Raw genomic sequence first — 14,652 nt, forward strand, 5'->3', positions numbered from 1 at the left:
TCTCTCTCTCTCTCTCTCTCTCTCTCTCTCTCTCAATTCAATTCAGAAAGCTTTATTGGCATGACAAAAAATACATTTTGTATTGCCAAAGCATCAAAAAACAACATAGAAATTGATTTTGAACATTAAGTACACCAAAATTATTATAATAGTTAAATAAAATAAAATAAAACATAATATTATAAGATTAATAAATAAAATAAAAAGGATTATAATGCCGAAATCATGTACATAAAACACACAAAAACTAAAATAAACTAACACTGAACTTGGAATTTAACATATATACATGTGTGTAGGTCTGATGGGGTGTTAGGCTGTGTGTGTGTGTTAGGCTGTGAGTGTGTGTGTGTGTGATTGGGTGTGTTAGGCTGTGAGTGTGTGTGTGTGTGTGTGTGTGTGTGTGTGATTGGGTGTGTTAGGCTGTGAGTGTGTGTGTGTTCATTGGGTGTTTGCTTCTCTGCTCGTCCCTCAGGATGTGGAGAGATGCTACAAATCTTGCTGCTAAATTGGAGCATTTGGCTTCTTCGCCAAGGATGAATCTAAGTTTTTGGGTTGGATTACAGGTGTTAAATTGGGTAAATATCTTATTCATTTTGGGGTAATATTGGTCTCTGATGTGTTGGTATTTGGGGCATTCTGTGAGGAAGTGCAGCTCGGTCTCTGGCACTCCCAGAATGCAGTGCGAGCAGAGTCTGTCCTCCCGGGAGAGCCAGGTCTGTCTGCGCCGGCCCGTCTCGATGGCCAGGCTGTGCTCGCGGAGTCTGTACATCGTCAGGGTTTTCCTGAGCTTCACATCATTCACTGTGCTCAGGTAGCTCGCAACAGTGTACTCTCGATTTAGTGCCGAATAACATTCCAGTTTGTGTTGGTTTTGAATGGTGTTTGTGCAATGGGTGATGTACTTGTCTTGTTCTGTGTTGATAATTTGTGCAGGCCGAATGTGTGTGAGTGTGTGTGTGTGCTGAGGCGAGCTGATCTCTGCAGGAAAGAGCTCAGTCAGTCTCAGCACCAGCTGGCACAGGGGACTCCTCGTTACGCTCAGCTCTTGGTGTTTCAGGGCTTTATAATGGTACGTGTTGGGATCGCTTGTTTTCAGGTGTTTCCAGAATTTGATGGCTCTTTTTTGGATGTTTAGGAGGAGAGGGTATCGGCCCAATTCTGCCCTGCATCCGTTGTTTGGTGTTTTTCTTTGGACTTTGAGTATTCCTTTACAGAAATCTAATTGTATCAATTTTGTATCAGTTTCAATCGGATGTTTTTCCCAATTTAAAAAATCTAATTTTATAGAAGGACCTCTCTCTCTCTCTCTCTCTCTCTCTCTCTATATATATATATATATATTGACCCAAACTTTTGATCAGAAATGTAGATGTAAATTTTTATATATAATATAATTTTCATATATTAGAAATGACAATGATATTTAATTCTGAAGAATTGACTTAAAAACATCCAATGTTCTATGTCCTGTCCAAACGTTCTCCACCAGCATCAGGTGGCAGAACGTAACCATAGAAACAGGACACATTCAAGCTGCACATAAGGGACTCCTAAATAGCATTTCGCTGCATTATGTGAGAGTGATACAAAAAACATACATACCGTTGCACAAAATACCAATCAAGGTATTTAGAACCAATTCATGTTGACTTGTCCAACCCTTCACAACATAGAAAAACTCTGTAGCTCTGATATTGACTAAACAACCATGCCAGAATAGAAAGCTAGAATTTATTCTAGCTAAAAAGATGATGAAAAGCAAGGTCGTTACTGCAATACAAATAATATGTTGAATATGGTTGGCTGTGGCTAAACTCAGATGAACTGCACTTAAATGGCAAGACCACACTCGGGAAAGCACTAAATTCCACCAGATAAACTTGATGTTCAATCAAATAAAAGCCCACAGTTAAAAGAAATGAGAGCTAGAGATGATTGAAAATGATAATAGTGAATTAATTAATTAATCATGTGATAATAAAAGACCTTGCATTTTCCAACATGACAATGCCAGCCCACATACTGCATCAATTACAACATCATGGCTGCGTAGAAAAAGGATCCGGGTACTCGAATGGCCAGCCTGCAGTCCAGATCTTTCATCCATAGAAAACATTCGGCGCATCATAAAGAGACAGTTGAGACTAAGACAGTTGAGAAACTAGAAGCCTGTATTAGACAAGAATGGGACAACATTCCTATTCCAAACTTGAGCAACTTGTCTCCTCAGTCCCCAGATGTTTGCAGACTGTGATAAAAAGAGGAGGGGATGCCACACAGTGGTAAACATGGCCTTGTCCCAACTTTTTTGAGCTGTGTTAATGCCATGAAATTTAAAATCAACTTATTTTTCCCTTAAAATTATACATTTTTCAGTTTAAACATTTGATATGTCATCTGTGTTGTATTCTGAATAAAATATTGAAATATGAAACTTCCACATCATTGCATTGTTTTTATTCATAATTTGCACAGTGTCCCAACTTTTTTGGAATTTGTATATAAAAAGGCAGCGTTTCATCACCTTTTACATGATAGCACCTGATCCAGTTCCCCTGGAGCAGGTTAAACCACCCCATAATTTGGTGACCTCAACAACAACTGTTCACCTAGAAAGGCCAACTGAAACTGAGCTCTGAAGTAATTCCTGCTCTAGGAATTGCATCTCTGACGGTTCCTTCAGTTTGAAGAAGATAATTCGCCATATCTTGTGTTTGGTTGCTCCACTTGGGGAGGCCACAACCCAAACCAGAGCCTGGCTCCTCAGGCATAGTCCGCTTTGATCTGCAAGGCTTGAACAGGCTGCTATTGTGGGTCAGTTGAAAACCTCCAGCGGCCCCTAATCCCTGGCAGCTCCATTCCCAGCAAATCACCCTAAACAGGCGCATTTAAGATGAGGAGAAAAAAAAAAAAAAAAAAAAAAAAAAAAAATATTGCAGAATTTAGGCTGGTTTTGAAATTTAAACACTTGAACAGCCAGGGGGGGAGGCAAGCATTATTAACAACAAGCATTTACAATATATAATATAATAAATCCCCAATTCAAACAAATGTGAGATTCTTAAAGCAAATTTGAAGGGACTAAGGGCACACTTCCCCATTTTTAATTTTTTTTTAAACATGACCCATGCATATGAACATGCAAGAGCGTTCAGAAATTAGGCGAGATCCTAAGAAAATCCACAGGCCCTTACTGTAATTATCAACAGCTTGTGCCAGTGTGTTCAGAGTTCAGTTCAGCCCTGCTCAGTCAAGTGTTGAGGAAAACCAACCGACAGGTAATGAAGATACCTGCGCTTAGACTTAAGAATAACCAGTCACACTTCTCATGTTGCATGAGTTATCTGAATCAGCTAAAATGTGACTTACACAAAAACATAGAAACTATACTTTGAAACTATATTTTACTTTCAACTTCCCGTAAACTTTGGGTAGTCAAATCATTGTTAGTAGAACACCATTTCTATCCCTAAATATTCCAGAGGAGTGATATTTCAATATATCAAAGCATGCCTGTTCACAACACGTCTGCATTATAATTTAAGAAGAAAAACAATATTTTTGCATAAGTCACATTCATTTTAGTCTTTCTCTTACCGTCTGCTGTTTGCTGAATCTCATATTTCACGCTAGATAAGAAATATTAGGCAAAGTCCAATCTGATTTCAAATTCCCTCACCAAATGCAGTAGATTTAGCATGTTTTAACCGCTAACTGTATGAAAGAAGTTGACAAAACGGTCATGAATCTTGTCTATATGTCAGCTTAGTCCTGTTTATAAGCTCTGAGTCATCAGTCTTTGGTTGACGAAGTTTGCATGTAAGCTGATGCTTCTATCTTATATCTGCTAATAAGTTGTGGGGCTATTTAATGGAGCTATAATTAAATCTCTTTGAAAGCAATTGATAAGAGAGAGTATACTGTATCTTTTTCTGCCAAGAGGCAAAAAACCCTTCAATTTTAAGCACTGCCATCATGTGATACTAATATCTAAATAAAATATTTATTTTTATTCATACACATCTTCCATCTTTGCAATTGCTTTTAGTAGAAAAAGAGACTTCATACCCATCATCATAAGAGTTTACAAAATCAACAGATGTTGATACCTTGTACTAGGTGTAATGATTTATCAATACCAGCACACAAAACACACACACACACACACGCGCACACACACATACGCAGGCACGAACACGCACACAAACAAGCAAAGTTATGTTATAATATAATGATACATTAAAATAAACAAGTTAAAATAAGTTAAAAGGTTTTTAATTTAGCTTCACCAGGCAGACAAACACGTGTTTACTTGTGTTTGTGTGTGTCACTCTCTTTATATCATGGGTGTGACTTTTCCCTGGCGCCAATAGGCTACCTGTGTTGGCTGGCTGCAGACCTGGTAATGGGAGGTCCTTTGTCAGTGTGCATGCTTTCCTCAGGGCAACCTGCCACCCAGTCATCAGATGTCTGAGTTTTGATGTCTCACGTCATAGTTTGCAAACATACATTAATGTGCTCGGTGAATATGTGTGGGGTAACTCAGGGCTTAGTACTTAGCCCCCTCTTTTTCCTCAATAAACACACCATCAGTGGGTGGTGGGCTATGATAAAGCACAAAGCTTGTCCTATCACTGCACATACTATACAAGACTACCCATCATTTCAGTGTGACAACATCATGATCCTGACTTGTATCTATGACTGCATTTCAATCTGAGTCTGGACAAATAGTCATTACCTTCTGGGTTCAACAATACTACTCTGAAAAAGAAACCTGAGAGTAGTGTTTGGTGACCAGTTAAAGTTCACTGCCGACATGTTGAGGACTAGTCTTGCAGATTTGTTTTACAACTTCAGAAAACCAACCCCATGGCTTAGTACTTAGTTCAGGCTCTCAGATGACCTAAAAGAGAAGACTGACTATAGATTAGGGGTGGGTGATATATAAAAAAAAATGACATTTCGATATTGTCAAAATTTTTACGATATTCGATATAGCTGATATGTTTGCATTTGCATTTAAATTATACAAAAAAAAAATTATTTTGCCCATTAAAAAGAACAACAACAACAAAAACCATATACCATATTTTTCGGACTATAAGTCACGCCTGAGTGTAAGTCACATCCAGTGTTGGGGAGTAACTAGTTACATGTAACGGCGTTACGTAATTTAATTACAAAATTATTGTAACTGTAATTAGTTACAGTTACTAAGAAAAAATGAGTAATTAAATGACAGTTACTTATGAAATTTTTTACGATTACAAAGGGGATTACATTTGAATATTTACACACATCCACATACAGATTTAACTGATTTCTTTCCCATATTGCACTGACTATTCTGAGACATAACGCCCTAATAATTTCCGGGATACGGAAATACAGTCTGGTTCATAGAATCCAGTCATAAAAACGGAATGCCTAACGCGGACGGAATATGCCACATTATGGATGACTAAATCAAAAGTAGGTCAGTACACTTGAATCAAAACATGACATCGACTAGTGTCTGTGAATATAAAGCCCCAAAAATGCAATATATGACTTGCACATTCTGCGTGTCTGTGGAAATCAGGCGCGGACTGGACACCGGGAGAACCGGGACAATTCCCGGTGGCCTGACAGCCGATTTTGCCCCACTATTTAATATGATTATTGTATAATTGCCTGCCGAATGTACTAAAGCGATAATTTGCGAATCCGCCATTTGATAATTAAATCTCTAATAAGTCATGAATTGTTAGTCATGACTCGTGCGCTCTCTGCGCCTCCGCCAAACGGTTTGGATCAGACTCCGAGTAATCAATGCGAGAGAGAGAGAGAGAATAGAGTGGAGAAGCAGAACTCCTGTTCAGGGTTTCAGGTCAGTTTCATCTGTAAAGATGCTTTTTTGTCTTTGTTTTTTTATTTATTTAATCAAGCAGCAGCTGCTCATCAGTCATCACTCAAAATACTATATAAAGGACATCATTATTATCTGTTGTAATGTTACAGTAGTAATTTAGCTGAAAAAAAATTCCGATTTTTTTTTTTATAGGTTTAGGGGGAGCTTCGACAGACAACAACACAACCCTTATGAAAATTAACATTTTAATATTTAACTATAAATCCAGAGAAAATGGTTACTATTGTTTAACTGTGATAACCAAAAATCTAAAATTATTTTACAAATGTATTTATTTAAAAATAAATATAAATCCATTTGCAAAAAAACAAGGTTATTTTACTTTTATATAGGCTAATAAAAGCATGGTAATTTTTGGTAAGGGAAAAACATGACCCGTGTACAGTATTAGGATTTTTCTATAAAGATATTGTAGTATTGTAGAGTATTGTATTGTAAAGCATAGTTTTGTTCAATCTTGAGTATTAAAGTCATGAGAGAGATGGATAACAGGGCAAAATAAAGAGACTGAAGAGAAAAATGGAAGTGAAGGTGCAGTCCAGGAGAGAACTTTTAATTATTTTGCATGTCCCCAAATTAAAGATTTAAACCTTTTTTATGTCAGGTCCATAAAAAAAATAGTTTTGTCCATGAATTTGTTTGTATGAGTTTGAATTTTCCAGTCTGAATTTTTTTCCCAGTCCGCCCCTCCTGTAAATTAATGGCAAAGACATGGTTTCATTTACTACACATAGGCCTACTGAACCTCTGCCGCCTCAATATAGGAGTAAACGAGCACATAAACATAATTTCTAGAAGTGCTCTGTGTCACTTCATGTGCATTTTACTTATTTTGAGAAAACTATCATCATATACAGAGACAGCAGTTTCAAAAAAACACCAATGTTTCAGGAGTTTATTACACAGAATACGTCACATGCTTATTAGATAACTGTATTTAAGTTGATGTATATGCTTTTATTTATTATTCTTTAATTTTCACAAATTTAGAAAAGTAATCAAAAGGTACTCAAAAGTAATTAGTTACATTACTTTAATAAAGTAATTGAAAAAGTTACACTACTATTACATTTTAAACAGGGTAACTTGTAATCTGTAACCTATTACATTTCCAAAGTAACCTTCCCAACACTTGTCACATCAGTCCAAAATACGTCATAATGAGGGAAAAAACTTCCCTCATAAAGTCGCACCGGACTATAAGTCGCATTTATTTAGAACCAAGAACCAATAGAAAACATTACCATCTACAGCCGCGAGAGGGCACTCTATGTTTTCAGTGTAGGCTACAGGAGCATTGAGCAGCATAGAGCGCCCTCTCACGGCTGTAGACGGTAATGTTTTCTCTTGGTTCATTTCTCTTGGTTCATGTCAAATTAATTTTGATAAATAAGTCGCACCTGACTATAAGTCGCAGGACCAACCACACTATGAAAAAAAGTGCGCCTTATAGTCCGGAAAATACGGTAGATTAAACAGCGAATTTACGCTGTTAAAAAAAATCCAGACCAAGTGATCACTTACTGCTTTTATTAAATGAACACATGTAGGCCTATATGTAACTGAAGCAGTGAAAAACAAGTACAGAACGTGCATTCTGTCAACTTTTTAGTGCATGCAATTCACAATTTAAACTATGCAACTGGGATGAGTATTTTATAAAAAAAAAAATATATATTTACAAGTTTTTTAGCTAAGAACACAAGTCTGTCAACTGTCTGCAGTTTTAAGAGAAGCTCTGTGGCATGAAACTATGTTCCTACTGACACTAAAAAGCCTCTTATATGGGGAGCTAGTTGCTGAAGCACATAGCTATTTCTTATGTATAAATATATATAAATTAATACCAAAGACTTCTGCACTCTCTCTGTCTATCTTATGAAAACTGGTAAATATAACAGTGAAAATCCCTAATAGTAATTCCAAATGGCCATAGTCTATGTTTCTCTATTCAAACATCAGCATTCGAGTAAGTGCATTTATTCAGCGATCACAATCGCAAACAATACAGTCGAGATCGAATGACCGAACACAGACCATCTGAACAACACTTTCATTAGATCACTCCAGCTTATTAGTGTTTTCAGATCATTGTCGGCGGCGCTTCCGCAATGAGGAGTAAGCACGTGCGCATGGTTGCCAGATTGCTTAAAATAAGCAAAAACCGGGCAGAAAATGCATCATTCTAACAGCGAAGCTCTGATTCTGGGATAAAAAAACTCTTGTTATCTGGCAACCGCACACACAAGAGCTCTAATAGTACAGGTGTGTAGGACAGTCTGCAGTTAAAAGTTCCTTTTTTGGACGTTCGGCGCGTTCTTTTGGGAAAGTATGCTTGAATTTGAAATATTCTATATTCCCAATATTTTCAAATTTGACATCATCGTCAAAATTTTCTCATATATTATCGCTAATATTCGATTTAATCGCCCAGGCCTACTATAGATAACAATAACAGTTTATCAATTAAGTGGTTCTCAACCCTTCTGACTTTAAGACCCCCCACAGTTCTCAAGAATTTTTAAAGGTCCCTCCCTTTAATTTTTTTATTTTATTTTATTTAAATAAAGGTGTTAAAATTAGATTAAGTCTTATTTTAAAACATGTTGTCATCTTGAGACCCCTTGGAAGTTTGCTGAGGCTCCTAATGGGCCCAAGCCCTCTGTTTGAGAACCACTGCTCTAAAGTCTATTATAGCACCCCTTGTGGTAACACTGAAAATGCAATTCATATTTGTGTCACAATGTGAATTAGGGCTGCACGATTAATCAAATGCGACTGCCATTAGGGTTGGGTGATATCAACAAATCAGGCATTGAACGATGTCTACAGTGAAACATCACGATGGACGATGTCATAATCGGGGGTGGGGGGGGGTGGGGGGACGCATTCCATTTATGAAGTGCTGACAGAAATTTCAAATGATTTTCAACAATTCGCTTTGTCGTGTTCAGTGTAGACAGTCTTTATGTGTGGTAAGTATTGTTTGAAATAATTCTTTCTATGAGATGATGTGGCTTTCTTACACAGAATAAGGCACGCAACATATTTCAAAGTATTCTAAGCAGTGATAAAGGCATTCCATTATAAATATACTTTATTTATTGAAGATAATAATAATAATAAATTAGATAAACCATATATTGTCATAATCATGTGTTTATTAGTAACGCTGAATCAATAAAAGCAGTTAAATCTTCTGTTTATCCAGCTACCGCTACGGACATTTCCTGGGTTTCTTCAGCGAGGCATATTCAGCGTTTCAGCGCGAGAGCGCCCTCTGGTATTTGGATGGAGATTTACTGCTGATCACAGAACCGAGCTTCACTGAAATATATGCAATAACAATGGCAGCTTCTGTCTAATCGTGATTTAGATTCCACCTCAATTTATCATGCAGCCCTAATGTGAATTGAATAAAAAGTGAGCTTGCACAGCTAGAAGTATTCACATACTCACATAGAGTATGTTTTGGGTGTAAGAAAATTATCAGTACAAAAGTGAGCTATTTGACACAAATGTTTTAATAAACAGCATTCACAGTTTTCCTTATTTAACACTGATGAAATATTCACACTGTGAAGAACACTTCACTTCAACAAAATCAAGAGGATCTCTCATAAATCTCTCTCAAAAATCATCATCATCCTCCCCACATTCACAACATTTTACAATGTAAACATTTTAATCTGCACTCGCTTTGGTCACTCACTCTTCATGCAAAAAAAAATTTCCTCACACTTCCTTCAGGAGACAAACAAATGATGAAAGCCCTGGGAGGCCTACAGTCCCCTCACATGCTCGGTGCACACACACTCTCCCACGCGTTTGTGCATGCACACACAGTCGGCCTGAAGGTAAACAACCTGCTTATGGGAGAAAAAAAACAGTGGGAGGGATTTTCCTTTTCACTCTCTCATTCACTCACGCACCTGAAGCAGGGCTCAGCTGTCACCTATGAGGTTGGCCAACTCAGCCTGTCCGGTCAGAGAACAGTCCACGACAGTTATGCTAACCCCTCTGTCAGCACGAGCTATGGCCGCATGTCTCTCCATTTCCCAGGATATGGGGCTCCTTCTCGTTGAGAGCTACACTAATCACTTCGCGCGCAGACAGAACAGCAACCTATGTCACTGAGCGAGAGGGAGAGACCACCATGAAGTGAAGGAGAGGGGATGAAAAGTATTGTTTACACATTCTTATCAGTGCTCACGCTAGGTGAAAAGAGAAAATGCATCTCATAAATGTGAGCCAATAGGGCACAGCCCCAAAGGAGAGGGGAGAGGCCCTCGTAGAGGAGACCAGTGGCACAGCGATGAAGTTTCAAAACAGACAAATCCCACGCCTGACTGCACTCACAACCCACCCCCCTCCTTCCATCAATGGTTTGCTCCATGAGGAGCCATGGAGTCACTGTTGCTGTCTACCTCCCCATAGCAATACAGATGAGAGAGAAAATGTATACAGCTTACCCTGAAAATCTGAACACAGTGTGAAGCTGAAGCAACAGTCGTGACTCATTCTTTGACAATGCACCAATTAATTCAATATTTTTCAAAGAATCGTGAGCTTTCCAAAGAAGAAATTTGGTCAAAATGATTTTTTTTTAATTGTATAGATGTTCCAAGGAATCTGCAAAACTAGATATATATATATATATATATACACTATAACTTTTTCTTTGCAAGTAATTTAAAAAAATAATAAAGTTTTTGTCTAATTCTGAATAAATCCACCTTACGCATTAAGTAAATGTAAAAATAACTAATATTGTTAGTAATATTTTAAGATGAGCTGGACTGTAGCAACTTGGGTTTGGAAAAAAATCATGTTAAATGTATCAATTATAATACATCTGGCTTTTGAAGACGTATTATTGGGTGATATACATGAGATATAGGCCTACAGTGATATTTCTGATAATAATCTCATTCATTTACATTTCAAGCTATAAGAATTGTATCTAACTTCTTGACCAAATAAATATCAGCAAACCACCAAATTGCACATTTTCGCTCAGTTTGGTCCTCTGAAAAAGCTTCATATTCTCCTATAATATCATACCTATCGTACCTAAGGAACAAACGTAAAATTTAAAACAAAGGAAATGTCGAATAGTAATCATGAAAAGAGAGCATTTTTTTTAGCCTCATCAGCATTAAATTACCCAAACCTTACTGTTTAACACAGTACTGTTGACATGAGAAAAAGATCACGGGTTTCATAACACGAAACACATGTCAAACTAAATCCGATAATTATGGGGAAAATTGTTGGGAGAGTACAACCTATGCATGTGAAAGAGAAACCAGGTGTCAGAGCACTGTACAAACACCTTTAAAGAAAACAGGCACACTCAAGCAATCATCATATAAACAAACTGCCTTTTCCAAACTGGGCTGAGAAGCCATTAGGGTTTTTTTACTAATTCATTCAAGTCAGTGATTACCCTCATATTAAGAGGGAGGTCTGTTAATTCAGCTGGTTTCCAAGCAACTAAGTGATTAGCATGAGCATTTTTCCATACATTAGGAAATGGAGTAAATAACATTTCAGTCGTGGGTTTTTGCATTTGATTACAGCTTGTATAATCCCAGTAACCAGGATGTAAACATATCTGACAGCTTGAACCTACATCTGTGTGCATGTTGTACGATCCGCATCTTAAAACATTTACATTTAGCAGATGCTTTTATCCAAAATGACTTACAAACTGAGGACAATAGAAGCAATCAAAATCAACAAAAGAGCAATTATATGCAAATGCTATAACAAGTTTCAGTTAGCTTAATGCAATACACATAGAGGTGTAACGGTACGCAAAAATCACGGTTCGGTATGTACCTCGGTTTTAAAGTCACGGTTCGGTTCATTTTCGGTACAGTAAGGGAAAGAAATGCAAACATTAAACTGCAGGTTGTTTATTACTATAAACTTTTTTTAACAATTTGTTTACACTTTTTTAAAATACTTTTTAATAAAGTATATATAAAATAAAAAAGAATAAGAAATAAAATACTGCTGCAAAGTTCTCCACTAAATAAAATACTCTCAGTCTCAAACCAATATCATATAATAAAATATAATGAAAAATATAAATAAATAACTATGATTACAGTGCAGCATTACCAATCCCAGCTTGTAGGCCTGCTCATATTTAAAAAATATATCACTTTTCCAAAGTGTAAAGTGCAGCATCAACCGTTTCAGTTTTTAGACCTGCTCAGATTTCGTTATTAGCGTTGGACCGATCAAAAAAGGTCTGTTTAAATGCCGACGGGAGCTGCGTTTGAGTTACAGTCATTTTTTTCCTAGTTGTAGTGATGTTCACACTCGCGTGATGCCTTTTGAAAACCTTAGGCCAGTGACACACTGGCATATTGCACCTGTCAAACATAGTCTATTTTGCCGTCAATACTGTTGCGGTGTCAAAGAAAAGTGTTACACCTGCACCGACTGTCCCCAGCACTGATCATTCATATCTGAAACACCTCAAAGCAGAGTGCTGCACTGAATACCTTACTTGTTTGAACAGAAACTACTGTCTTATGGACACAATTTATCGGTTAACTTTGCAGTGATGACAATTATTTGGCAGTTGTGGCTTCAACAATAAGAGAACTATTAGAGCTACAGTTTTGGAAGTGAAACTATTGTGTGCCAAGATACAAGCTACTGAATATTTTTAGAAAGCTACATAACAAGAAATACATATATTAAATTGGGTGTAATATAATTATATGGTAATTATATCATTAACTGAAAAAAGTAATTGACATGCACAAAAAAATATCTTTTCAATAATATTAATGCTAAGTGTTTTGCTTGTGTGCTAATATATAAACTCACTCTAATTTATATAAACAAATAGAAAAGGCAGTATGTCAGCAGTCTGATATGCTGATTTATACTAAAGAACCATTTATACTTATCAATGTTTTAACAGTTGTGCTGTTTAATATCATGGTGGAAACCATTTTTTCACAGGATGCTTTGATTAATAGAATGTTCATAAGAACAGCATTTAGAAAAGCAGATAAAATCTTTTGTAACATCATGTATGTCTTTACTGTAACATTTAATGGATTTAATGCATTCTTGCTAAATAAATGTATTCATTATTTTCTCGCCAAAAATCTGAAAGATCCAAAACTTTTGAATGGTGGTGTATTAAACTTTTATTTTTATTTTTAAATCACTATAAAACAATGTATGATCAAACCATCTGAATCAATAAAATAAATACTCAATATTATGTTACGAGTACCTGATTTCTGCCTCTGCACATGAGGCGACATGTGTAATATAATATGACAAACAACTGTGATGTAATGTTTAGTCATGCCGCCACTACTTGGAGAAAATAGCCTGTTACTGGAAGTGCTTCACTATTTTGAAAACAGCTGAGATAATGTCACGCCACTAAGTTAGTACCATCGTAACTTGTAGTTAGTTACTCCAAAACACAGGATGATAAGTAAACATTTCCTCCAATAAAAAACTTGTTTCTGCTGGATCCACAGTTTCAGCTGTTCCCAATTCAGGTTATTTCTTAATACAGCTTTGAGCTTATGGATGATTTGCCAACTTACGTGATCTAAGGCTCCAGAGGGATGCTCATTGAGGGGAACACTATGGCTGTGGTCCACTGGGTTTATGGGGTGAGAGAGATCTCAAGGAGAGGGGGCTACGGCGCCACACCCTCCCTGTCATGCAGAACCATCCCACCGGGGGGAGGCAGCAGAGAATGGACACCCAATGTATCCTGTGCAAGAAGTAAAGCATTGTGTCAGAATTTACAGGCATTGTAGGCTACCTTAACACAGCAGTAGAATATGGTCATATCCTATGGCGTCCTATGCTGTTACCTACTGTTAAAAATGTTTTACTTTACCAAAAAAAAGTAATTGAAATAAAGCTAAAACAAAATAAAATACAAATATAAATATAAAATTATTGAAACTTAAAACTAAATTAAAAAGAAAACTGAAAATATAAAAACACTATAAAAGTATATAAATAATACTAAAATAACACTGCAGTACTGTTGCTCTGCTTATTTTTTATCTTTAAAAAAGTAGCATAAACATTTCTTTATTTTAAAATTAATTATTTGTCAATTTTTATTATTTATTTTAATTTTGCTTATTTATTTTAATTAATTAATTAAATTAAAATGTGCTTTTTTAACTAAACTACTTGGCATTCACCTATCAGTGTAAAAGGAAAATGTAACAAAACCGCAAAAGTAAGCAGAAGTTATGTAACATGAAAGTCATGCTATCAGTGAATATGAAAGTCCTACACACCGAGTCTAGTCAAAGACTCATGTGTGCAAAATAATTTTTTGCATTGCCATAGCAACTGTAAGGTCTGTTCCACTATTTTTAAGCAACACGGATAAAGCCTCACTATGCCTTGGCAAAGTGTTTATACAATTGCACCATATCCACATCTATAACCTGCTGCACATCAGCACAGATTGTGACTTCACAGAAGACCTTGATGGTTAAAAAGTGGGCAAACATTTCCAGCCCATGAAAAAAGCCCATGACTTTCATCAGTATTGTACGTCTACAACAATGGAAGTGAATGTCTTAAAAACACTTTTTAGCTTTAGTATCAAATACAAAATGGGTCTAGATCATTTAAAAAAAATAATCTGTAGGTGCTTTAAATGAAAGTTACTTAAGTGTAGAGAGAAAATCTATCTTTTTAATAACGGAGGTCAATGG

At 36.4% G+C, this 14,652-nt stretch overlaps 1 protein-coding gene across 3 annotated transcripts in view; it reads right to left on the bottom strand.

The window, feature by feature from the left end:
* LOC132106602 (nuclear receptor coactivator 1-like) overlaps nt 1-14,652 on the bottom strand; it is a 56,420-nt gene that overhangs the window by 29,432 nt on the left and 12,336 nt on the right. For 2 of the 3 annotated variants that reach the window (XM_059512429.1, XM_059512427.1), the window contains exon 3: nt 13,510-13,682. The gene's annotated coding sequence lies outside the window, so the exon portion shown is untranslated. Of the gene's footprint in view, nt 1-9,849; nt 10,010-13,509; nt 13,683-14,652 lie in introns of those variants that run through there. The other variant, XM_059512428.1, reaches the window with a different exon arrangement.

This window comes from Carassius carassius, chromosome 27 (genome assembly GCF_963082965.1).
Source record: "Carassius carassius chromosome 27, fCarCar2.1, whole genome shotgun sequence".
Classification (NCBI taxonomy): domain Eukaryota; kingdom Metazoa; phylum Chordata; class Actinopteri; order Cypriniformes; family Cyprinidae; genus Carassius; species Carassius carassius.